General features: G+C 40.8%; 1 protein-coding gene and 1 pseudogene across 4 annotated transcripts in view; one reads left to right on the plus strand and one right to left on the minus strand.

The window, feature by feature from the left end:
• Positions 1-25,851, minus strand: part of FAM168A (family with sequence similarity 168 member A) — a 171,935-nt gene that overhangs the window by 114,355 nt on the left and 31,729 nt on the right. The window contains exon 1 of one of the 4 annotated variants that reach the window (XM_054699523.1): positions 784-1,837. The exons of the other annotated variants lie outside the window; for them this stretch is intronic. The gene's annotated coding sequence lies outside the window, so the exon portion shown is untranslated. Of the gene's footprint in view, positions 1-783; positions 1,838-25,851 lie in introns of those variants that run through there. 4 annotated transcript variants of the gene reach the window in all.
• On the plus strand, positions 16,471-17,138 carry LOC119255037 (glutathione S-transferase P 1-like; annotated as a pseudogene).

A 25,851-nucleotide genomic window follows, 5' to 3' on the forward strand; every position in this document is an offset into this window, starting at 1 on the left:
CGCAAGGAGTTAAGTTTCAGCACTATGAAGCTATCCACAGCCACTGCAGCACAAGTTCGATCCCCGCCAGGGAGTTGACCCACATGGCACAGCAGACCTCTCCTGTCTTGCCCGCTGCTCCCCTCAGCAGTGTATTTCAGTAGATCCACCTGTTCTGCTCCCCACTCTGTCCCTGGTGAATCTTCTCACCCTCCCCCACACCTCTGGCCTGTACCCCAGTTCATGTCTGCATAAATAAATGAATCTTTAAAAAAATAAAAAGTAAAATTTAAGGTAAACTGCATATTAAAAATTAGCTTTTGTGCATCAAAAGACATTATCAATGAAGTAAAAAAGCAACCCCCAAAATGGGAGAAATATTTGTAAATCACATATTGATAAGGGATTAATATCCAGAATATATAAACAACTCCTAAAACCAATAACAAAAACAACTTGATTCAAAAATGGGCAAAGAACTCAAACATCTCTTCAAAGAAGATAAATTATCGCCATTAATCATCACGGAAATACAAACCAATGAGATACCAATGTTGACCTCATAAAACCAATGAGATACCAATTCTGACCTCATAAAAACAAGAGAGGTCTGCGCACCATGTGGGACCCTCCTCCGGTGGCCAGGGAGCAGCCGGGGATGGAACTGGTGCTGGAGAGGCCGCGGGCAGCTTCGCAACCCAGCGCTCAACCACTGCGCCACCAGGAAGGCCCTAAAGTTGACATTTTTCTTAGCTATCTTATTAACCAACTTTGATCATGATCTTCACAAGGACACAATACAACCTTTGAGTGCCTTGGAACACTCCGGCTCCTCTAGCAGTTGATGAGCTTCCAGCAGAACTCTTCATGCTCAGAGACTTGCATAAGGAAGTATGCCCTCTTACTCAATTTTCTGGAAGAGTTTGAGAAGGATAGGTTTGAGTTCATGTATCAGGTTTGGTAGAACCAACTAGGAAACCATCTGGTGCTGGGCTTTTGTTTGTGAGGGGAGACTTTTGATTACTGTCTCAATCTCCTTGCTTGTAACTGATCTGTTCAGGTTTTCTATTTCTTCCTGATTCAATCTCAGAAGACTGCTTCTAGGAATTTTCCCATTTCTTGTAGGTTATCTAATTTACTGGCATATAGGTGTTCATAGTAGTCTCTTAAACTCCGCAATTCTGAGACACTGTTTTAACTTCTCTTTGATTTTCTCCCTTTTTTTTTCTTTGCAAGCCTTGCTAGAGATTTGCCTGTTTGGAATATTTTCTCAAAGGCCCAGTTCTTAGTCTCATTCTGTAACCCAACATGTGATCTTATACTTGAGAATATTCCACTTGCACTTGAGAATAATGTGTGCTCAGCTTTTGGGGGAAGCAGTGTCCTATAAATGTCTGTTTCTAGGAATTTTAATCCTTTCCTTAAAAGGAATCCCTTATTAAACAAAGCAGCAAGAGGCTCACAGTCAACCAAATTTAACCAAGCACCTGAATTAGAATTTTTCTGAATTAGACTTTTTCATAGGAGATTTATCATTTAATCCCCAAAAACAATCATTTGAAGGGGATCTGACACCCTTCCTCTATTTTCAACCACCAAGTGAAGTGGGAATCATACAGTTAAAATAACTTACAAAGATCTCATAACTAGGGGGGGAGGGGGCGGGGAAGTACAGGAGCCACAATTCAAACTCTGATCTTCTGTCTCACTTCGCTGAGCTTCAGTTTCCCCATCTGCACAATGGTAAAATTATACATTTCCAGAAGTTGATACAGGAATTATCACGTTCAAGTAGTGTCTGTTCCTTTAATAAGTAAAGGTCTTTCCCTTTCTTCCCCCATTCTTAACTTGCCTGGTTTGTTGATTTATTCCAAACAAATATCAAATTCTAAAGTTGACTTTTTTTTTTAAGATTTATTTATTTATTTATACAAGCACTGGGTACAGTCCAGCAGCAGTGTGGGAGGGTGAGGGAATTCACCAGAGCCAGAGCAGGGAGCAGAGCAGGCAGAAGGACCGAAGTACACTGCTGAGGGGAGCAGCGGGCGGCAGGAGAGGTCTGCGCACCATGTGGGACCCTCCTCTGGTGGCCAGGGAGCAGCCGGGGATCGAACCGGTGCTGGAGAGGCCACGGGCAGCTTCGCAACCCAGCGCTCAACCGCTGCGCCACCAGGAAGGCCCTAAAGTTGACATTTTTCTTAGCTATCTTATTAACCAACTTTGATCATGATCTTCACAAGGACACAATACAACCTTAGAGTGCCTTGAACACTCCAGCTCATCTAGCAGTTGATGAGCTTCCAGCAGAACTCTTCATACTCAGAGACTTGCATAAGGACTACTTCCTCTCCTCTATTCCCCCACATATGCAGGTGTTATTTTAGCCATAATTAACTTAATTAACATAAAGTGACAGAAATAGAAAAAGCCACAGTGTTCTAGCCAGGCATCAGGCTGCAGGGAGAGGAAGAATTCTCTGTCTGGCAAAGTGAGGGGAGAAATAAGGAACTACTGAGGAGGAAAAGGAGTCATGGCCACATGGCAAGAACTAGGAATATCTAAAAGAGTCAGCACCACCCACCAGGACCCTCAACCCTATTCCCCAGGCTGGGTTAGGTGCCCTTGATTTATTAAATAAGAACTCACACCAGACAAAGTATAATTATGAGCTCCTTGAGGGTTGAAACTATAACTTACATCTAGACCCCCAGGGCACAGAACGAGGCACAGACAGGCACCCAAATTTGTTGAATATATAAATGAGAAATTAAAATAAGACTGAAAAGGTTTCTCCTTTTCACAGGGTACAAGATCATCATGCATCAGGCAATCTATAACTTCTCATAAATACCTACACACAAAAAAGCATGTCAGGCCATGTTCCCAAAAGTTCTAGAAAACCCACAGCTCCTTCTCAAAAAAAAAAAGTGAGAGCAAATTCCAAATTAAATTTTTTTTAAAGATTTATTTATGCATACAAGAACTGGGGTACAGGCCAGCGATGCAAGGGGTAAGAGGATTCACCAGAGACAGACTGGGAAACAAAACAGGCAGATCTACTAAGTACACTGCTGAGGGGAGCAGTGGGCAACACAGGAGAGGTCTGATGTGTCATGTGGGTCACCTCCCTGGCTGGGGATTGAACTCATGCTGCAGTGGCTGCTGATAGCTTCATAGTGCTGCATCTTAACCCCCTGCATCAGCAGGGAGTTCACCACACACACAATTAAATTTTTAAACAGCTCCCTATTACCTTCAGAATAAAGTCTATATGCCTTAATTTGCATTTGATTCATTTGGCTCTTGCCTTTCCAATACACCTTTCAAGAACTCTGAGAACCTGCTAAACATGAACCCATTGCCCCTAATATGCCCTGCAGTCCTGCTTCATCACTTTTGTTGCCACAGTTCCTACGAGACTCACCACCAACAAAATTGAGATATACCTAAGTTCTACCAACCTTTAACGAAACAACTCAGGATCCATCCATTTTACAAAGTCTATCACAACTGTCCCAGATCACAATGTTCATTTCCTTTCCAGACTTAAGGTGGTAAGGTCAACAGCACTCACACCTCATTTAACAATAAATACCGTTGTTATTTTTATATAAAGAACATACATCCAATACAGACTAATACAGAGTATGGTGTGCTCCAACTAGTAAATCTCATACCAAGAATATACTTATGTTACTCTATTTTCGGTGGCTAGATAACTAACATATAATAAGTGCAGCTTTTTCATGCAAAAATTGAAATTTTTTTCATTTGAAAGTGCTAGTATAAAAAAAAGAAGAAAAGTCCTTCTGCCTGCTCTGCTCCCCGCTCTGACTCTGGTGAATTCTCTCACCCTCCCGCGCTTCTGACTGTACCCAGTGCATGTATAAACAAAACAAACAAACAAACCAGCAAACAAATAAATAAAGCATGCCTCTATTAAAAAAAAAAATTAAAAAAAAAAAAAGAAGAAAAAAAGAACTACTATCAATTGTTATTTAGAAAAGAAATTTTTCAACTTTTTTTCCCAATTTCTCAGTTTTCTCATCAATTTTATTTAAGTGCTTTAATAATAAGCATAAACATAATTATAAACATTTATAAATGCCTATGTTTCTTTCTGAATCAAAGTCAAGATTATAGTATGTACAGTGAGGTTTTAGGAAACCTTTTATTGTATCTTGATTCTAGAAAAACTAGTAATCTCTGAACACTAAGACAATGGTAACTCTTAAAGCTAGCTTATGTAACAACCAGGTATACCCAAGCATCTTTCAAGATTCATAAAGCTGTAATACCTTTCTTGAATCCTTCTTCCCCACTCCCAGAACTGACTACTGTACTTCTTCCTTTGGATTCCACTTTATCCTAGATATATCTGACCCAATCCTAGATAGAACCCTAGATCAATTTTATTATAAAACCTGTTTAAGTGTATACAATACTTAATTATATATACATCCTTATTTATATATCTGTAAAAAGTTCCTTAGACATGTGCTTTTCAATACAGTAACCATTAAGCCATGTAGTTACTTAAATTCAAACTTGATTAAAAACTAAGTAAAACTTAAAATTCAATTCTTCAGTCTCACTAACCACATTTCAAGCACTCAAGAGTCATATGTGTAACTGGTGACTACTATACATACAACACAAACAACATTTTCACCATTGCAGAAAGTGCAACAATGCTGTGTCTAGATTGTATGTTTTCTGAGTCTCACACAGTCTAGCAGGTAATCTGACAGAAGATATGACTAATTCATTTCTGTAACCCAGCACCCTTAGTAAATCTCCCATAAATATCTCCTAGGAAAGACACTGAGTAAAATAGAGCTTGTTCTACCTTTCTTATTATCACATACCACTAGGGCCTTTGTTCCATAAGTGCAATGTCCTTTACAGGCTAAAGTCAGCCCAACTTGTGGAAAGAGGTAGGAGTCATAATAGTTAGAGGTGATCAGAAGGCCTGTGTTCATCCCTCTTCCCCAGCCAAAGATCCACTATTTAGACTTGATGAAGGGTTTATTTTCTTGTTTCAGGTTTGTCATGCAACTGAACTGCAAGTGATTCCAAAAATAACTTTTTTCCAAATATTAGTACAATCTCACAACTAGCCAGAAATAAAAACATGGAGATCCTGTCTAAAAATTATCATACTTTGTTGGACTCTATAAATTAACATATCCTCAGAAGAACATAAGGTATGCTCCTTATATTAAAAAATATATATAGCCAGTTAATACACATTTTCTGAGAAACTTTTAGAAGCTAGGAAGTAAGAAAAGTGAAATATTCTAGAAGTAGGTAAAAAATTAAATTGGAATAATGCAAAGTAGTAAATACCCCTATAATAAAGGAAAATATCAAGAAATACAAAGGAGAGACTCAGAATCTAGTGGTGAAGTGTGGTAGAGGGTGGGGGAACCACAGGGATAGCAGCTCAAAAATAAACCCAAGCTACATTTTAAGTATAGTTAAGGTTGGGAGATGAAAGCGTGGGAGGGTGTCACAAACAGATACAATGGCATTAATGAAGGTACAAGAATAAGACTTGGACAGTAAATGTCAAGTACTTCAGTCTAGCCAGAACAACACAAAAATAAGATTGGAGACTAATGAGGCAGGCAGAGGCCAAATTATTTTTAAAAATAAACAAAAAAAGACCCTGCAAGCTAAAATAGGGGGTTTGAATTTTATCCTCAAAGCTATGGGAAACTGCTAAAGATTTTAAAGCAGGAGAGAATCTTATATTTAACAAATTTCACAGAGAACCAGTATGCAGGATAATTTGGTGGAGGTGAGGCAAGAGGCAGGGAAACCAGTCAGGATGTTACTGCAAAAAGTGAAGAGACAGTAAATTTTTTTTAAAAATTTATTTATGCATACAAGAATGGGGGTACAGGCCAGATGCGCGGGAGGGTGAGAGGATTCACCAGAGACAGAGTGGGGAGCAGAACAGGCAGACTGACTGAAATACGCTGCTGAGGGTAGCAGCGGGTGAACCAGGAGAGGTCTGCTCGCCATATGGGTATCTCCATGGCTGGCGGGGATGGAACCGGCACTAACCACCTACACCCCCAGGGAGACTCGAAGAAACAGTAAATTTGAACCACAATTTAAAAAAAAATTGGGGACAAAAAATGATGAGACAGTTTAAAGCAGATGTCCTATGCCTCTATGGCATCATTATTCAATTATGTAGCACAACTACAATAGCAATCATTAAACTCAATTCCATAAATTCTAAAAATTACACTGCCCTCCTTTTGTCAATAACCATGCTGGACTTTGAACTAAAACTGAACGTTCTCCTCTTTTCCATTGCACACAATTTTGAAAAAAGTATTTCAGGCAGCTGAGCACATCTGTGCAGTGTGCAACAAGTATAAACAGTTTAACAGGAGTTTAATGAAACATTTCCTATTCCTTATTGGAGAGAGAAAAAACAGGAAATTCTAACATAGCAATATCAGGTTGCAAATTGACATTTTTTTAATTAGTTTTTTTTTTTTTTAATGAACATGTCAATTTAAAAATCCCATCTGGTTGTATGGTACAGCTGCCTGAATGAATACAGCATTTTCAGTTAAGCACTTGGCTAAAGCATTCCCAACTGCCATGTGCCATCAACAGCATCCGTCATAAGTATAGCACTTAGGAAGTACCTATATTCCAATGAAAGGATTTCTTAGTTTGTCCTGGAGAGGAGAAGACATATAGGGAAATGGAAGAAACAATCTCACAAATTCAAGCAAGTGTCCTTTTGTTTTACCATGTAGTCTCTTAAAAAGCAACAGATTCTAACACCTATAACCCTATATTCCTTAGCCTAGAGAGCTTTACCTACTTTCTGCCTTGTACCAACAAAATCTTAAGAACAACTTTGGAAATGGATTAAACCTGGGCTCAATTCAACTCTTACGTGTTTCTTAATCTTCCTGTTTCTTCATATATACAATGACAATGCCTATATATTTATCAAGGTGTGAAACTATACTCCTGCTACGTATTAGTATTATAAATCAATGGAACATAAGTTTAAAAAACTGGTAACTAACCTTGTAGACTAATGGGAAGGATGAAAGAAAATATACATAAAAATACCTACAGAACATCTCACTCATGTGGACATTCAATAGTTAACTATTTTTACACTCTCCTTTGTACCTCACTATAATTTATATGTAACTACCTCATATATGTAATTATGTACCTATCTTAAAAGTTTATTGTATTAAATAAATTAATACAAGTAAAAGGTTTGGAAACGTGACTGATACATAGTAGGAAATCATTAAGTATTAGTTGTTGTTGTTAATATTATGTCACAATCATAGCATGTTTCACAATAAAGCAAAATTTTTTATTTGTTGTCTTCCTCCCCATCTAATATTTAGCATGAAACTTCCAAATATCTGTTGACCACTTGAATAAATAATGGATGAATGGTTGAATAAATGACCTGAAGATATAATTCTGTGACAAGAGGAATACCTCTCTAAATTCATCACACAACCTTGACACAGTAGCTATCCAAAAAGATTATACTCTTCTATGAACTGATTAATCCTATCCAGACCATTTTCAGTGCTAACTAAAATAATTTTTGTGAACCTATTTTACAAGAAATAAAGTCCCAGAGAAAGATTAATATCACTCACCTAAGGTAGAAACTAGGGTCCCCCTTTGGTCTCTCAGAAGCTAGATTTTTTTTCTAATAGGGCTTGTTCTAGGTTTATTTTTCCAGGTCTTGTTCTTTCTCCATATTTTAAGCTTTACCTTTGGGATCTGTCAAGTGTTTCCAAATCTGTATGGTTGCACATAGAGACCTGAGTCAGAAGGTAACTACCAATCAATGATGAAAGGGTAAAAAGAAGAAACACAACCAAAGAAGGATAAATTTGATGTCTCTTCTTTGATAGAAAAGGAGTAAAGACCTGTTGTAATTTGGTCTAACATAAAGAAAGCAATTAAGTCTGAAGCTAACAAGAGAATAAATGAAGAACAAATGAAGAAAGGACATTTAGATGACAAAATATGCAAAGCAATATAGAGGTTACAAACACTCATACCTTGTTGTAGAAAGCAAAGGTCTTCAAATTCTTAAACCTTTATTCTAATTACCTCATTCGTAAATTTTTATCAAGAGAAAGTTATCAAAAAAACACAGCAAAATTAACAACCAAAGAAGCTTATCACAGTGCCATTTATAAATATCAAAAAAGAGAAAGTAACCTAAATGCCCCATAGGTTTATGATTAAATAAATCATGTCATGCAAGTCAATAGCAGTCATTAAAGCTAATGCCTAATAAAAAAATTTTAATAATACTGGAAAATGCTTATGATGTAATGTTGAAAGCACGCCACAAACTCTATTGTACAGTCTTTATAGAAAATAAGTAGGGGGCCTCCCTGGTGGCGCAGGGGTTAAGTGCTGGGTTGCGAAGCTGCCCGCAGCCTCTGCAGCGCCAGTTTGATCCCCGGCCGCCCGCAAGGGTCCCACATGGCGCGCAGACCTCTCCTGCCTGCCCACTGCTCCCCTCAGCAGTGTACTTCGTCACTCTGCCTATTCTACTCTCCGCTCTGGCTCTGGTGAATTCTCTCACCCTCCTGTGCCTCTGATTGTACCCAGTGCTTGTATAAATAAATAAATAAATCTTAAAAAAAAAAAAGAAAAGAAAAGAAAAAGAAAATAAGTAGGAAAAAACTTTAAAACAACAACAAAAAATGCTAGAAGCTTTAAAAGTTAAATTTTACATGGTAGGATATAGGGAAGACACAGAGGAAGATAGACTATAAGGAGATAATTGCCAAGTTTTCACATTTTCCATAATAGTCATTTTTCAAAGAACTACAAGGTAAAGAGACTTACAGAGAAAAATAATGATATTAAATGCCATCAGGGTTGAACAAGAGCATTGGAATCTACTAGATGAGAAGGACATAAAGGACATATTATATTTACATAAAAGGATTATGTTAATCCTTGTGAAAACTGACACAACTGCAAAAGTGAAACACAAAGAGAGAGCTAAAAAGAGGAAATCCAATCAGATTCCCAGGAGGTCAATTTCACCCTAGAATGTCTGGTAATAGTAATGCCAAGTTCAATGAATGAAATGAGGAATGAAGCTTGATGGTGGAAAAGATGGCAGAAATCTAGCTAAGATCTAAATCTTATATCTATGAGTTCTCTGAAAGCCTACACCTGTCAGCTACCACACCTGTGATAAAGACCAAGAGGAAGGGAATAGCACAAATGTGGCAAAGTAGTGTACAGAATATCAGGGAAGGCTTCCATGGAAGATGACTGATTTAAAGGAGAAAGGTGTGAACCTGGAGAAAGGAGAGAAGGGCATTCTAGGAAAAAGGACAGTCCAGAGAAGAGAAGCATTTTAACATGACTGGGGTAATAACTCATTTTAGTGTTGCTAAAGTGTGAAGCACAAGGCAAGCAGTAGTGAGAGATGTGGTTGCAGAAGTCAGAAGGGGACTATTTCAGAGGACCTGAATGCATGGTCTAATGTTAGCCAAGCAGCTGCACGTGAATCAATCAATAAGGGCACTAGCCGGGAAGGAGTTCATTCCAGAAGAAAAGAGGAAGAACATTATGGTAAAGAGAAATAAAGGATGGTTAGCACAGAAAAAGAGCAATCAATACCACCTGAGGGCTAATAAAGGCCTCAGAAAAAATTTCAAAGTTTAGGAACAAAGGAAAAATATGGCTAACGCCCAAGACATCAAAGCACACTATTGATACCTGAACTGACACGAACTTCACAAATCAGGGAACCAGTCCCTGCAAGGCTTCCAATGATGGAACTATTCTCATCACCAGAACATAAGGTCTGAAGACTTTGTTTGTCTTAGCCACTAGTTATGTCTTTAATACTAAGTAAAAAGAAACTGCTCTACATATATTTGTAAAGAAAAAGAAAGGGAGGTGGGCTTGCTGTTATATTAAAAAGCAATAACCAATAAAGTAGAATCAACTCAAGTGCAGTCAACAGATTAATGGACAAAAGAAAGTGGTTTATACATACAATGGGATATTAATTCAGTCTTAAAAAGGAAAATCTGACACATACTACAAGGTAGATAAAACTTGAGGACATTATACTAAGTCAGTCATAAAAGGACAAATACTGTAATGAGGAACTTAAAGTAGTCAAATTCACAATGACAGAAAGTAAAATAGTGGCTGCAGTGGTTGGACAGAGAGCAAAATGAGGAGTTATTTAATGAGCATAGGGTTTCAGTTGTGCAACATGAACAAGTACTGGAGATGGATGGTGATTGCACAACAATGTATGTGTACTTAATGTCGCTGAACTCTACAATTTAAAGTGGTAAAATTTGTATTTTATCACAACATTTAAAGAATAAAACAAAAAAAAAGTTAAAAAAAAAAAAGAGCAAACGGTGGGGAAAGTAAAAGAAATTTAAAAGAGGATAAAGAAGTAAGCATGTATGGGCCTCCCTCATGGTGCAAGGAGTTAAGACTCAGAACTATCAAGTTATTGGCAGCCACTGCAGTATGAGTTCAATTCCTGGCCAGAGAGCTAACACACATGGTGCAGCAGACCTCTCCTGTCTTGCCCACTACTCCCCTCAGCACTGTATTTCAGTACATCTGCCTGTTCTGCTCCCCACTCTGGTGAATTCTTTCACTCTCCACACCTCTGGCCTACACCCCCAGCTCTTATATGCATAAATAAATAAAATAAATTTTAAGATTTATTTATTTATGCATACAAGAGCTGGGGTACAGGTCAGAGGTGTGCAGGGTGTGCTGCAATGGCTGCAGTCAGCTTTATAGGTTGCATCTCAACCCCGTGCACCACCAGGGGGGCCCAATAAATAAAATAAACCTTAAAAAAAATAGTAGTAGTAAGCATGTAGCTCTGAAGAGTAAGGCCAAGCTCTAGGATTTGGAGCCAAAGACAAACATCAATGTTCCCTCCATCCATCCTTCCCTTCAACTGCCACTTCTATCCACATTCAATACAGTAATTTTACAAGCAATTGAATCACAATTAAAACAAGCATAGAACTCCCAAAGGGTCACAAACATGTAAATCCATGTGTAATAAGAGAGACGTGGTGAAAGGAGTCTCACTCACTTTACCTGCTTACTAGTAACAGCTCCTCCCGCCCCTCCCCCCAAAAAAAACTACCATTTATCTGAATGCAGAGTGTGGGGGACACTGTGATTGAAGTTTTATAGTCATTACCTCTAATTGTAACCATAACCTTAAAAGGTAAATGTTACAATTCTATTTTCACATCATTGACTTGTGTAGGAGGGCAAAGATAAAGGTAAAGGTGAAATTTGAATCCAGGACTATCTGATTCTAGAACCCTTGAGGAATAATCTGTTGTCTCAAAGGAAATGGTTACATTCCTCTGCTCTAACTAGCTACCTTTCTGCTACTATTGCAATGTAGGCCACTGATTTTTCCTCCCACCCCCTCCAGCTCTCCTAGAAGTTATCAGCTGGTAGTACCTAGATTGAGTCATTACCCTATACCTTTCCAGGAAATCCCCACAGGCATGACTTGGGGATGCTATGGGCAACTGAGCCACTGGAGAAAGAAAAAGTGGCTCACCACAGGTCTTTTCAGACACCAAACTGGCCAAGCAGAACTTAGACACTCATGACACTTGCAACAATGTTTCCTCTAGAAGGCTACTAACTCCCTTGACACAGACTAAGATATGAGTGCTACCTTAACATTGCTTCACTGATTAAATAGCCCTCATTCTCACTCTTTTTTTTTAAAGATTTATTTATGCATGCATGTAAGAACTGTGGTACAGGCCAGGGGTGCAGAGGGTGAGAGGCTTTACCAGAGACAGAGTAGGAAACATAACAGGCAGATCTACTGAAACACACTGCTGAGGGGAGCAGCCGGTGAGTCAGGAGAGGTCTGCTGTGCCACATGGGTAGCTCCATGGCCGAGGATGGAACTGGTGCTGCAGCAGCTGTGGATAGCTTCATAGGTTGATTCTTAACCCCTTGTGCCACGAGGGAGGCCCAGCCCTCACTCTTTATACCCCCAAACAGCCCTAAAAATCTAATCTAATCTACTTCTGGCCCTTTTTCCTTCTGCCTTCCCTCCACCCCTCCAGTACCATCGCATTCAAGGTTAATCAAAGGGAAGATCTTTTCCCTCCTCCATACTACCTTTTTAAAATATTACAATCAGGGGCCTTCCCTGGTGGCACAGAGGTTGAGCACTGGGTTGCAAGGCTGCCCACAGCCTCTGCAGTGCCAGTTCGATCCCCAGCCACCGGCGAGGGGCCCACAAAAAAATAAATAAATAAATATAAAAATATTACAATCAGGGCCTCCCTAGTGATGCAAGGGGTTAAGTCTCAGCACGATGAAGTTATCAGCAGCCACTGCAGGGAGCTAACCCACATGGCACAGCAGACCTCTCCTTTTTCGCCCGCTGCTCCGCTCAGCAGTATATTTCAGTACATCTGCCTGTTCTGCTCCCCACTCTGTCTCTGGTGAGTCCTTTCACCACCACCCCACACACACACCTCTGGCCTACACCCCAGCTCTTGTATGCATAAATAAATAAAATAAATCTTTTTTAAAAAACATTACAATTACAATCATGTGACCCATTCTTTTACCTAACTATAGAAGACATTTTCATTCACATGAACTGTTTAGTTCTCAGATACTTTTGAACACATTAAATTATTTACTCCTTATAAAAACAGAGCTAGGGCCTCCCTGGTGGTGCAGTCGGCTGAGCACCGCACTGTGAAGCTGTTCACAGTCTCTGCAGCACGGGTTAAATCCAGGCTATACGGCGAGAATCCCACATGGTGAAGTAGACCTCTCCTGTTTCACCCGCTGCTCCCCTCAGCAGTGTATTTCAGTCAGTCTGCCTGTTCTGTTCCCCACTCTGTCTCTGGTGAATTCTCTCACCCTCCTGTGCATCTGGCCTGTACCCCAGCTCTTGTAAAAATAAAAAATAAACCTTAAAAAAAAAAAGTGCTCTCCTTTAAAAAAAAACAGATACGTATTAAAAATCTCCATTTGACCAAACTAGTTCAGTTTATTCTAAGTAAATAAGTAATATTCTAAATAAATTAGTAGTAATAAATAAGTACATATACACAAGGATCCACCACTTTTTGTTGTTGTGGTGGTTTTTTGTTTTTTTAAAGTCTAGAAACTTTCTCAATCTCTAGCAGCATTCTTGCCATGTCTCACTAGCCAGACTGTGGGAGCATACTCATTCCTTCATTATTCAGTGGCAAGGAACATGGGATTACCATGACTAATGGACTTAAATTCACTCAGAATGGAAGTTGGCCAATACACAGCTACCACTATGTTCATCACCTCTAGGACACTGACATAAGAGGGAAGCAGATTCCCTCCAGACTCCTCTTAGTATGTTTCCTTCATGTCATATGGACCCTGAAGACACAAGGAGTCAGAATTGCTGACTGGCAAAAAGAGAACAGACACTGTAGTGTGAAGACTGTGGAAAACATTCTGAAGGTGATCCAGAGGCTTTAGTTTTAACAATAATGCTATACTTATACTAGTTCTAAACTTAAAGCCTGCCATATAAGCTGTTAAGGAACTACCTCTACCTAACCTGCAATGTCCCCTTCAGTAATAAGAGATCACTTAGATCAATGTTTTTAAACTCATCTCCCCACAAATAGAACAGGGACACAAAGGAGTAGTAGTATAGTCCTAATTCAACCAGAGCAAGTCGCATTTAACCTCTTTGTACTGAGCCTCACACAACATTTAGTAGAAAAGGGATATCAGTACATTTTAAAAATTGCTAATTCACTAAACTAGATGGTCAGTAATATCTCTTCCAGATTAACATTCTATTTTTCAATGAAACAACAGCTATCAGTTGAACAATTCCCTATTAATCATTCCACTAAAGGCATGAATGACCCTCATTCACACTGATAAATCCAATGCACATACATTGTCTTATTTTTGATTGGTCAGTACGATTTAGCACTGTTGTTCCTTCTCTCTTTATTGAATGCCTGACTTCTGAATACTACATTCTCCAAGTTTTCCACTCACCTCTATGTCTGCCCTTTCTCTGTGTGCTTCCCCAGGTTATTTACTTCTGTCTGGTAATTAAATGTGCAAGAGTGTACTAGTCTCTATTTCCCCCCTCACTTTAGTCTCTTCCCCTAGACAATCTAATCCATGTCCATGACTTTATTTACCATATAAATGCTAAACATGCAACCAATTTTCCTCTGATCCTTACCTTTCTCTAAGTTCTAGATGTTTATCTCACTGCCTACTTAACATCATCCCTTGGATGTCTTCAAGTCACCTCGAATTCAGCATGTCCAAAACTGAACCCATAATATTCTCTCTCAAACTAGTCCTTTCCCACTATACCCATTTGAGTGATTGGGATTGCTACCTACCTCCTAATTATTTAGCCAGGAACTTGGAGTCATTCTTATGACACCCTTCTCTTTTATCCTCAATATATCACGTGGTCTATCAATTCAACCTACCAAGTATCTCGTATTCCTCCCAATCTCTACCCACCATCCTCCTTGTCCAATGTATCTTTTTTCTCACGTCGCCCCTATCTGTGCAAGAGCATTCCTACACTGACTGAATGCCATCTTTTTTTTTTTTAAAAAAAAAAAGGAAGATATAACGTGTTGGCAAGAATGTGTAGAAAAAAGTCAAACACAAAAGGTCACATATTGTATGATTTCACTTATGTAAAATATCCAAAAAAAAGTAAATCCACTGAGACAGAAGCAGAATGGTGGATGCCAAAAGCTGAATAGGGAATAGGAAACAAATAGGGAATGATTATTGAGTACAAAGTTTTAGACAAAGATGGTTGCACAAGACTGTGACTACACTAAATGTCACTGGATTGTTCATTTTAAAATGGTTAATTTCATATTATATGACTTTCAGCTCAATTCATTAGATTAAGAGAACTTTCCCTTCAAAAACACACCCCCTAAACTGAGTTACTGCCTTTTCTTCCCGTGATTCAAATTTCGAGAGTGCATTTCTTATTCTCATCAGGAAAGAAAACAAAAGGTCTAGGAAGTTGCTGCAAATGAGAAGAACATAAACAAAATCCTTAATAGCATTACTTCAGCAATAAAAAAGTCCAAATGACTTGTCCACCAAAAAAAGTCTGTACCATTAAGTCCATGGTTAGTCTCATTTCAAGAAATTCAACAAAGGTACTTTCACTAAGACATCTCTTGTTGCAACCCATGAGACACATATAAATAAAAAACTAAAACACAGGGAAAAGTTTTAAATAGCCCTGTAAGTTTTCAGAATGTAAAGTATGTTTAAAGAAAAACACAATGGGTACAAAAAGCAAGTGTGAGAAGTCTAGTCTTGACTAAGGCTACCAACCTGCTATGTACTAAAAACAAATGTAGTCAAAGAAATACTATTGTCTATTAAAACACAATGATAATACTAAATGTTAGCAATAATGCAGAGAAACTATTTCTCATACATTGCTGGTAGGAATGTAAAATGGTACAGCCACCTGGGAAATAGTTGGGTAGGTTTTTTTATAAAACTAAACACACAACCCAGCAACTGCACTCTTGGGCATTTATCCCAGAGAAATAAAAACATAAAAACCTTTACAAAATGCTCAGAACGACTTTATTTGTAATAGCAAAAAAACTGGAAACAATCCAAATGTCTTTCAACAGGTGAATGGCTAAACAAACTCTGGTACATCCATATGATAGAATTCTTCTCAGCAAAAGAGAACAAAAATAGTGATATGTGCAAAAATCTGGATGAATCTCAAGGGCACTGTGCTTACAATCATAAAAGATTATATACTGTGTGATTTCATTTATATATCAAAGTCATAAAACTACACAGATGGAGAACAGATTAGTGGTTGCCAAGGGACAAACACAGGAGAAGGGTGAGCAAGAGAGGGAAGTGTATGCACAAATATAAAAGGGATAGTACACAGGAGTTCCTTTATGGTGATGGAACAGCTCTGTTTCTTTACTGTGACGGTAGCTATAAAAATCTTTACACGGGATAAAATTGTATGCCACCCCACCCCCCCAACCCCCACAAACACATGAATGCATGAAAATAATGGTGGGAAATGAATAAAGGTCTGTAGTCTAGTTAACATTTTGTACCAATGCTAATTACTTGATTTTGATACTGTTCTACATTATATAAGATGTTACCATGGGAAAAGTTGGAAAGAAGTTTTTGCAACTTCCTGTGATACTGTAATCATTTTGAAATAAAAAGTATTTCTTAAAAAGCAATATAAATCAACAAACACCTACTGATGGTCTACAATATCTCGGGCACTGTTCAAGTGCTAAATTCTATAATGAAATGTTTTTCACCAACAAAAAAAAAATGTAGTACAATACTGTCTAAAACCAAAACATTTCTCATTTTGATATTCCTGGCTTATCCACTTTAAAAATTATGATAGGCCTGAGTTCCGCTGCTGCTGCCTTCCTCCATACCACTGTCTACTTCCCTGCTCAAGGGTGCTGTAAGGCCATGTGCATGCCACTGGCTGACCATGACCAGACCTGGAAGGAGGAAATGGTCACCACAGAGACAGTTGGCAGGGCCCTCTCACAGCCTCCAGTTTGTAGAGACAGCTCACCCAAGTTCCGGGACAGACACTTCACCCTATACCAATCCAGTATAATCCTGTGACACCTACATCACTCCCTGGGGCTATATGGAAATAACCAGCATGAGGTGGTCTGTTGGACATGGTGAATGACGGTGTGGAAGACCTCTGCTGCAAATACACCACCCTCATCTACACCAACTACGAGGGTGCCAAAGCAGACTTATGTGAAGTCACTGCCCTTCGCCTCAAGCCTGTTGAGACCCTGCTATCCCAGAATCAGGGGGACCAGCCTTTTGTTCTGGGAGACCAGATCTCCTTTACTGAGTTCAACCTGCTGGACTTGCTGGTAATTCACCAGGTCCTGGCCCGTTCCCTCCCCCCACCCTCAGACCTTGTGCCCCTGCTCTTGCTGTATGCAGTGCACCTTAGCACCCAGCCCAAGCTCAAGACCTTCCTGGCCTCCCATAAGCATGTGAACCACCCCATCAATGACAATGGGAAGCAGTGAGGCTGGTGGCCCTCAGCAGGAGACAGGGCTGCCTGCCTCCCTTTCCCCAATAAAAGTTCAAGACTATGCAGAAAGAAAAAGAAAAATACTGGATGGTCTCACTTATAGCAGGAATTTAGAAAACCTAAATAAGAGACCAGGAAAAAGACTAATCTATGTAAAGTAATAATCAAAATCAACAAGCAACTATAAACCAGACACACTGTGGGGGGGATTAGGGAGGGGTGGGGAAAGGAAGAAGTAGAGTCAAAATAAGGGGGGGGTGCAATTGTATGGGGAATATAACCAAAATGAAAATGCATACATTGTACAAAGATGAAAAATGGTGTAAGAATTATATAAAATAAAACATTAAAAAAAAGTTCAAGACTATGAAAAACCAAAAATGTACATAAATAATAAAAATTAAGATATATTTTGCTGATACTAATCTATTAACTATTTTAATATGGCAACTACTATAACTTTAATTTATTAACATACTTAAGAAGTGTTACTACTTCTATACACCAAAGCTTATTTTTTTATATCATTAACAAATATGTCAGGAGTTCAGAAATGTGTCACCAGCTCTCCTTTCTTCCAGCTAAAGAGCTTGAAAGATGCAGAAATATGGAAAGGGGGAAAAGAGTCATTTAGGGGGAAAAATTGGAAGAACAAGTGGTTTTACACATATAGTGGGAAAGAGAGGAAAAGCAGCTTCTTAGAGCATATTCATCCTGGGAAATGGTGCTACAGCAGACTGCAAAGGAGCGCCTTAGCAGAAAGTGTGAATGGAAGAGGGAAAAGTGGAAACTCTGAGTCCCCAGGAAGGGGGAAGATGTTGAGATCTATCCTGCAACAAGAGTCTCTGAATACCTGTGTTGGATAGTCCAGACTCCAACCTAAAACCCTCATTCCAGCCAGTACAGCAAACTGTACTACCAACATACATGTTGCTAGGCCAGGGAGTCTTTTATGGTTACCCAGGCCAAAAGTGGTCTCCCTCCACTCTGAGTTCCTACAATCACAACAGTACAGATAAAGCCCTACCTCTGGGAGTCTACCCTATATTAAACTGTAGTTTGTACATTTTAATCCATCTCTCCTAGGAGTAGGATCATACAAAAAGGCACTGTATTAAAATGGAATAAAACATGTAAACAAAGAGCATTTTGTGCAGGTTTCGTGCCAATATGGCTGTGTTCCATGCCATTCCCTATGCCTGAATGGTAAATTCAGTTAAATGTTAAACTGTTTTCCTAGAGGAACAGTCCTGTTTTTCTCCTTTTAAAAGTCTTCCTCTCTTCTAGGAAATTCAAAGACAAGTTTGTGGCTTACCTACAGCAACTGGGAATACACAATCTATTTTTATTAGTACAGAGTAATTTTCTTTCTTACATTATTTTTATTAAATTACTATAAGATACCCTAAATCCTTTGAAGAATATGTCAAAGACCAAACAAATTTGGTTAACCCTACTGTACCTCTAATAAGTATATTAAAATTATGGCATATCAGATTAGAAATGGCAAGTCATTCACTTTTTAAGAAGTCATAAAACAAGATCTTTATCAGGCCTCCTTCCAGTATTGAAATAACTATTTTATATCTATAACACCTAAGGTTATAAGTGACAATTCACTCACTTCAAACAATAAAAATAACAATTTTGGATAATTTGAGTACCTCTTCTATATAATTCTTGATCTTGAGACTCAATGTTGCAACCTTAAGAACTGTGACTCAAAACATTACAGGAGAATATTTATAGCTCTATGATCTCTCTTCATTTCTCTAACCCTCATCATAAAGTAGGGGTAATAGTTACTCTTTTGGAGATTACATATGACAATATAAAGTCATCTAAGAGGTCCTTAGTAAACAACAACATCTGATTCACACCTTAGTCTACAATCCAGATGTTTTGCTTCAAGGCAAAAGTGTTTTCCATCATAGCATGAAGTCTATAATGCTTTTTCCATTTGATTTCTTGCTCAATTTAGTTTCTAACTTTAAAGTTCAATAAAGAACTAAAGGTTACTAACAAACAGGGTGATTTTGCCAGAATCTGAGCAAAACATTCCCTGGACTGATATCAGTCAAACATATTTAGCAAGGTTTTAAACTCACAAGAGACTCAAAGAGAGGGCAGGTACTGAGGTATTCATTAGGGCATCACCATACACTACCCTTATGAAAAGAATTTCCAAAGCCAAAGAATTTTTCAAAGCCAAATATCTTTATTGAATATTGCTGCAATGAATTGGTAAAAATCAATGAAAGTATCCCAAGAAAAACTTGGTGGTTTTTCAAGCAATTCTATGCCAAGATTTCAACTCTATCATGATAAATTCATCTTTATGATTCATCTAAGTCAGACCCTCAAATATTCCTACTATATGTATACTCTGGAAAGTTCAATCACACTTTTTTCCCATCATAACCAACAATTTTAGTTCTCTTACTAGTTAACTGTATGACCTAACCTCTAAAGATAACACTACATATCTAATAAGTTCTCTAATAGGTACTGGTATTAGTTAAGTAAGGTTTAGAGATAATTTATGTAGAGTGCCTGTACAATGTCTGGTCTAAAGAAAGAGGCCATAAATTTTAGCTGCTATTGTCATCATTAATCAATATTCATGACTGATCACTAATCTCCCAACACTGTGCTGAGCACTAAGGGTAAATGATAGATGACAGAAAGTCCTACTTTTAAAGGTATAACAATATAGTTGAGAGAATACAAGCTAACAACTGCATATAATTATATAAGTAAATGGTGAATGATTTAGCATAGACTAGTGTTGAAGGAGACCAGAAAGGTTTTTTTTCCTTCTATTAATTCACAGAAAGGTTTTTTTTCCTTCTATTAATTCACAAAATTTGAGTCAGGCAGGGTTAAAATTATTATCCCCATTTTATAAGAAAAGAAACTGAGACTAAAAGAAATCCCTGTTTATGTTCATAGAGATATTTCACTAGTGCACTTAACAAATTCTAAGTCATTACTTTGCTAGGTACAGAAGAGGACAGATCAGTTAGGATGCTTTCCATTGTAAATGACAGAAAACTTAATCCACATTAGTTTAAGCAAAAAGTCCAATTGCTGATTTAATTAACAGAAGCCAGGATTAGGGAAGACTAGGAAAGAACCTCAATTCAGAACTGAAAATCACCATCTCCATTTCTTTAGTCCTGCTTCCTCAGTGTTGGTTCTATCATGAATCAGAGCCTCCTCTTATTGTATCAAAATGGCATAGCAGCTTCACTTATATGCCCTTCTAGTCCAGCAGGATTAGTAGAGGGTCTTTTGTAGTGGCTCCAGCAAAAGTCTCAAACATCCAGTTTAGACCAGCTTAGAACATCTATTTAGCCCTAAGCCAATCAATGTAGCCAGAGCAATGTAATATGCTAGTTTAGCTTGAGTGTGATTCAGGTACCCAAGAGCTAAGAAGTTCCCATAAAAACAGCACAGGACCAAAGAGGGAGGAAGTGTGGTTCCTAAAACCAACATCTGGGACCATCACAGAAATAAGGGGAAAGCTAAGTATAGAGGCAGGAAGGCCACAGAGCAGGTTCTCTATGATTCTATGCAGACGGGTGAAAGAGGAGTCCTGGAGCCCTCAGTGGCTTTTGCAGTCTTTTATTGGGATTTACCAGGTACACAGAAACAGGGGTACCAGGGGGCCAGGAGGCTGGCAGGTCTCCTAGCCCCCGGTGAATCTTCATTCTTTCTGCGCTCTCCGGCATTCTCTCGTGGCCTTGTTTTCCCTCTTCTCATCTCTCTTTCACTCTGCTGGCATCCCTGTGATGCCCCCCTTAAAGCCCAGTCTAAGCCCAGGTGAATCCACTTACGTATGCCCACACCCTACTCCAGGTGCCCGCCATCAGGCATGCATTCAGGACTGCAGGATTTATCATCAATCCTAATGGTGGGAGGGCAGAAAAGCCTGATACTTTACTTATCCTACACTAGGAAGCAAACTACAAATGTCTACCATCAAGAAACCCTGTGACAGTGCTCTTATGGAATACAGAGTTTAGGGTGATGATTTTCAAGTGCAGATGTCTGGTAGGAAAACGTATGTTCTAGCTGCCGGGGAAGCCACATAAGTGCAGCACAAAGTGGCAAGTGTTACAATGGCTATGTGAACAATATATCACAGCCTCTAGAAACAAACAAAAAAACCAGTGCCAACCTGGGCAGTCAGGAAAGTTTTCATATAGATGGTACTGACCAAACTTACTTCTGAAGGAGAACAGGTTAAGTAGCAAATCACCCAGCTATAGCAGTGTAGGGTAAGGAAAAATGTCAGGCTTTTCTGCCCTCCCGCCATCAGGATAGATGATGGATCCTTGCGATCCTGAATGCATGCCTGATGGCGGGCACCTGGAATAGGGTGTGGGCATAGGTAGATGGGATTCACCTGGGCTGAGACTGTGCTTTTTAAGGGCGGCATCATGGGGATGCCAGCAGCAGCAGAAGCCGAAAGAGAAGCCAAGAGAGAAGCAGAGAAGAAGCAGCAGAAGTAGAGAACGCCAGAGAGCCCAGATAGAGTGAGGATTTGCTGGGGGCTGGGAGGACTGCCAACCTCCCGGCCCCCCAGCCTGCCATATGCCTGGTGAACTCCAATAAAAGACCTGCAAAAACCCACTGAGGACTCTGACTCCTCCTTTACCCGGTCTGCTGGATCTAAGAAAACCTGCCCCGTGTTCATTCCTGACCACTTACAAGCAGAACCAAGGTTTCCTGATTCCCTGTGAAGAGCTCTTTCCACTATTAGGTCCTAAAGGTAGAAGGGGAAGGTGATTATGTGGGTATCAACAGAATGCCACAGGAGTTCATTTAAACCAGTGTAGGATAAGGTAAAAGGTATCAGGCTTTTCTGCCCTCCCGCCATTAGGGAAGATGAGGGAACCCTGCGGTCCTGAATGCAAGCCTGATGGTGGGCACCTGGAGTAGGGTGTGGGCCTAGGTAGATGGGACTAGACTGGGCTTTTAAGGGTGGCGTCACCGGGACGAGCAGAAGCCGAGAGAGAAGCAAGAGAAGCAGAAGCAGAGAAAACGCCGGGGAGCCTAGAAAGAGTAAAGACTTGCTGCCAGCCTCCCGGCCCCCAGTGCCCCTGCCTGCTGTAAACCTGGTAATCCCAATAAAAACCTGCAAAACCACTGAGGACTCTGACTCCTCCTTTACCCGGTCTGCTGGATCGGAAAACCTGCACTGTGGTCCTTCCCGCCTCTATAATTGGCGTAAGTCGTCAGGATGATCCATGCAGTCAGTTATGGAGCCTTCTGAAGACCAGGAGGGACTAAGGAGTAACAGACTGTTTGCCTGTGACGATGCTGGAGGTATCATGGCGGCACCGGAGATGGACAAGGTCCAGGAGCTATAGGACGAGACCTGGCATGAAGGAGACGCCCGAAAGGACCAGCCAACGACCCCTGAGGCAGCAAGAATCGTCGGGAAGAGAGGGCCACGATTTAGAGCTCGTCATTGCTGATGGCAGGGAGAGGCCTAATGGACTTGGACTGATGGACTGACAATCCAGCCAGAAGGAGGAGGACCTTGGCAGGTTATGTTTTTTTTGGAATCTGGGGGTGGCCAGTGGGCCTTGATGGCCAAAAGCAGCCTGTGTGTGCCCAGCAGCCAGGCAGAGAAAAGCCAACTGAGAAGGCAAAAGCTGGTGCTGATGCTAAGTTTGGGAAGCCCTGAGCGGCTGTTAAGCAGCCTGAGTATGCTGAAGACCTGTGAGTCTCGTAAAATCACCTGAGGGTGATGCCCTGCTCATTGTCCTTGTCGAGTGAGGGTGAGGAGCTGAGGAACCTGTCCTTGGGGGACGGGTGGGGAACATGGCTTGGGGTGGAGCCCAAGCCGAATGTAGAGTTTGGATCCCTGACCCATGTGCTTGTGCAGTGGGTTAGCCAGAGTGCAGGGGTCTGCGAGTCGCATTGGTGGCTATGAAAGCCGAGTGTTGGAGCGACCGCAGACAGAAACCCTGAGGGTTGGCGATTACCCCCAACAGAATAGAATCGCCAATCCCAGAGTGAGTGCATCCTGGGGGTGGGTACTGTGTGTGGCTTGTAGCTGAGACTACAGCCAGAGAAGGTCAGGAAGCCTGACGGCTCCTGGCGTGTTACAGTAGATGCCGTGGGTGATTCCCCTCCCTCGTATGAGCAGTGCCTTTGGCAGCAGATTTGGTGGCTGTAAAGGCAGGACAGGACACAGTTCAGGTTTTCTGATCCCATGCAGACCGGGTAAAGGAGGAGTCAGAGTCCTCAGTGGTTTTTTGCAGGTCTTTATTGGGGTTCAGCAGGTACATGGCAGGCAGGGGTGCTGGGGGGCCGGGAGGCTGGCAGTCCTTCCAGCCCCCAGCAAATCCTCACTCTATCTGGGCTCTCTGGCCTTCTCTGCTTCTCTCTCGGCTTCTTCTTTTGGCTTCTGCTGCTGCTGGCGTCCCCGCGACGCCGCCCCCAAAAAGCACAGTCTTAGCTCAGCTGAATCCCATCTACCTATGCCCACACCCTATTTCAGGTGCCGCCATCAGGCATGCATTCAGGACAAGGATCCATCATCTATCCTGATGGCGGGAGGGCAGAAAAGCCTGACATTTTCTTTACCCTACAGTGGCTTATCTGTTGGTACCAATAATTGTCTTTTGCCACTAGGCTGGGGCCTTGCCTGGACTTATTTGTGTTCTGTTGTATTTTGTTGTTATATTGTGATGTATTTGCTTTAATGGGCCATGGCTGCATTGTTTGTTTGCTAAGAAAATTGTATATATGTAGATTGTACGGCAGAAAACCCTGAGGGGGTGGACTGTAGGGTAAGGTGAAAGGTATCAGGCTTTTCTGCCCTCCCGCCATTAGAGAAGATGAGGGAACCCTGTGGTCCTGAATGCATGCCTGATGGCAGGCACCCGGAGTAGGGTGTGGGCCTAGGTAGATGGGATTCGACTGGGCTTTTAAGGGTGGCGTCACTGGGATGAGCAGAAGCCGAGAGAAAAGCAAGGGAAGCAGAAGCAGAGAATGCCGGGGAGCCCAGAAAGAGTAAAGACTTGCTGGGCCTCCCCGGTGGCGCAGCGGTTGAGCGCTGGGTTGCGAGGCTGCCTGCAGCCTCTGCAGCGCCGGTTCGATCCCCGGCTGCTCTCTGGCCACAAGAAGAGGGTCCCACATGGCGCGCAGACCTCTCCTGCTGCCCGCTGCTCAACCTCAGCAGTGTACTTCGATCCTTCTGCCTGCTCTGCTCCCTGCTCTGGTGAATTCTCTCACCCTCCCGCGCTTCTGACTGTACCCAGTGCTTGTATGTATAAATAAACAAACAAATAAATCTTTAAAAAAAAAAAAAGTAAAGACTTGCTGGGAGCTGGGAGGCCTACCAGCCTCCCGGCCCCCAGTGCCCCTACCTGCCGTGTACCTGGTAATCCCAATAAAAACCTGCAAAACCACTGAGGACTCTGACTCCTCCTTTACCCGGCCTGCTGGATCAGAAAACCTGCACCATGGCCATTCCTGACCTTACAACCAGCTATCTAGAACTACTCAGCACATATAGTGTAAAGTCCTGTCCAGACAAAGTCAGCAGGACAACAAAAGCCCTGCTGTAGGGTAAATGATGGTCAGGATTTTCTGCAATTAAGATTGATGATGGATCTGCGGTCCTGAATGCATGCCTGATGGCGAGCACCTGGAGTAGGGTGTGGGCCTATGTAGGTGGGATACACCTAGGCTAAGTCTGGGTTTATAAGGATAGCGGAGTCACGAGGACGCCAGAGGAACAGAACAGAAAGAGAACGACTGAAAGAACAAGCGAGAGCAAAAGAGAAGCAGAGGCCACGAGAGAATGCCAGAGAGCCCAGAAAGAGTGAAGATTCACAGGGGGCTAGGAGGCCTACCCCGGTCTTCCGTGTACCTGGAAGAATCCCAATAAAGGCCTGAAAAAGCCACTGAGCGCTCCAGGATCCCTTCTTCACCCATCTGCTCGAATCCTAGAGATCCTGCTCTACCCCTTCCTGCCCCTACACCTGCCAACCCTACAGAAAGATGTTCCAGCTATAGACAGCGTGGTCCTGAACAATCCATCACTTCCCAGCACTTCACCTACTATCATGTTGCCTCTTTGGGCTATATATGTAAAGATTGAACACTCCAAGAGAAAAGTACCAAACACGCTAAGCTGAGACCAGCTGAAAGTAAATCCCAGAAAAACTAACATTTCCATACATGTAACTTATACTCCTTGAGAGCATATGCTGGGCCAAAAAGGAGGAAGGTCTGGAGCCTGCATCTGTCTCCACCACACTAATTGTGCAACCATGGGAAAGTCATTTTTCTGACCCTCAATTTCCTCACCTGTAAAATGGGAAAAACACTAGTATAACACCTTTCTTCATGGAGTAACTGCAGGAAAAAATATAAAGAAAAACACTTGCTCAAATTGTAAAGCATCATGTACAAGTTACTATGTTCTTTAACTCTTTGAAGAAAAATGTTTTAAAGTATATGACTTCTACTTTATAAAGAGCAGAATCCTCAGTGCTCCAAAACAAAGGAACTCTATTTCCTTTCGGGCTTGAAGATGATCAAAACTGTTTCCAGGGAAAGCTTATAAAAACAATACCACATTACACAATGGTGATTTGTTTTAAGAGCTGGTGTGCAATTAAGAGGATTCTGCTGTTTCACCAGGCTCCTGTGGCATTCAATTAAATAATAACATGAGAAAG

This window comes from Talpa occidentalis, unplaced genomic scaffold, assembly GCF_014898055.3.
Source record: "Talpa occidentalis isolate TD23 unplaced genomic scaffold, MPIMG_talOcc4v2.1 talOcc4.3, whole genome shotgun sequence".
NCBI classification, from domain to species: Eukaryota; Metazoa; Chordata; class Mammalia; order Eulipotyphla; family Talpidae; genus Talpa; species Talpa occidentalis.